Here is a 1,508-nt window from a genome sequence, read left to right as displayed (position 1 = left end):
CCTAAAATGAAAAAACCCAACTATATGCTGCCTAAAAGAAATGCACTTTAAACATAAAGACACAAATAGGTTAAAAGTTAAAAGTTGGAAAAATATATATACCATGTTAACACTAGTCAAGAGAAAGCTGAATATTAATAGGCAGACAATGTAGATTCTAGAACAAAGAATATTAATGAAGATAAAGTCATTTCATAATGATAAAGAAGTCAATTCATCAAAAGAAAGTAACAGTCCTAAACATTTATGTACCTGATAACTGGATTTTAAGATGATGAAGTAAAAACTGATTGATAGAACTGTAAGGAGAAAGACAAAAATCCACAATTATATTAAAATATTTCAATGCCCCTATATCAATAATTAATAAAACAAGTAGGCAGAAATCTGTTAAAAACACAGAATATTTAACCAACACTGTCAACTAATTGACATTTATAGAACATTCCACTTAACAAAAGCTGAATACACTTTCCTTTCAAGTGCATATGGAATATTCTGGTCCATAAAACAAGTTTCAATAAATTTAAAAGGATTCAAGTCATAAAAGTATGTGCTCTGATTTTAGTGGAATTATATTAGAACCAATAATAGAAAGACTTCTGGGAAATACTCAAATATGTGGAAACTATGAACCTCACTTCTGAATTAACCCATGGGTCAAAGAAGAAATGAAAAGGAAAATTAAAAAGTATTTTGAGCTAAATGAACATGAAAGCACAATACTTTATATCAAAATTTGTAGGATATTGCTAAAGCAGTACTCAAGAAAAAAAATTATAGCACTAAACACATATATAAGAAAAAAGCAAAAGGCCTCAAATCAATTACCTCAGCTTCTCTCCTAAGAAACTAGAGAAAGAAGAGCAAATTAAACCCAAAATAAGGGGAAAAATAATGAAGACCAGAGCAGAAATCAATAAAATAGAAAGCAATAAAGAAAAACAGAGAAAACTTAAACTAAAATCTGGTTCTTTAAAAGCAGTAAAGAGAGAAGACACAAATTATAATATCAGAAATTTGAAAGATAAAAGCATTACAAATTTTACAGACATTGAAAGGCTAATAAGGGAACATTATGAACAGCTTTATAACAATAAACTTGACAATTTAGAGGAAATGGACAAATTCCTTGAAAAATATTAGATATCAAAAAAGAAATAGATGATAGCCATTCTCTCAAGAATGAGGTGATACCTCATTGTCGTTTAAATTTGTATCTCTCTGATGACTAGTGACTTTGAGCATTTTTTCATATGGCTGTTGGTCATCAGTATGCCTATTTAGGTCCTTTGCCCATTTTTAAATTGGATTGTTTATCTTCCTTTTGTTAAGTTGTATGAGTTCCTTATGTATTTTAGAAATTAACTCCTTATGAGATGTAACATTGGCAAATACATTCTCCCACACAGTGGGTTCCCTTTTGATTTTGTGGATGGTTTCTTTTGCTGTGCAGAAGTTTTTTATTTTGATGAAGTCCCATGTGTTTATTGTCTCTTTAGTTTCCC

The 1,508-nt window shown here is 29.6% G+C and overlaps 1 protein-coding gene across 4 annotated transcripts in view; it reads right to left on the bottom strand.

The window, feature by feature from the left end:
• CRACR2A (calcium release activated channel regulator 2A) overlaps positions 1-1,508 on the bottom strand; it is a 143,900-nt gene that overhangs the window by 91,006 nt on the left and 51,386 nt on the right. The window contains exon 4 of one of the 4 annotated variants that reach the window (XM_015563748.1): positions 253-299. The exons of the other annotated variants lie outside the window; for them this stretch is intronic. The gene's annotated coding sequence lies outside the window, so the exon portion shown is untranslated. The remainder of the gene's footprint in view (positions 1-252; positions 300-1,508) is intronic. 4 annotated transcript variants of the gene reach the window in all.

Source organism: Myotis davidii, unplaced genomic scaffold (genome assembly GCF_000327345.1).
Source record: "Myotis davidii unplaced genomic scaffold, ASM32734v1 scaffold1219, whole genome shotgun sequence".
Taxonomy (NCBI): Eukaryota; Metazoa; Chordata; class Mammalia; order Chiroptera; family Vespertilionidae; genus Myotis; species Myotis davidii.
Note: the sequence above shows the minus strand (reverse complement) of the source record. Positions and strands in the feature narration are given on the sequence as shown.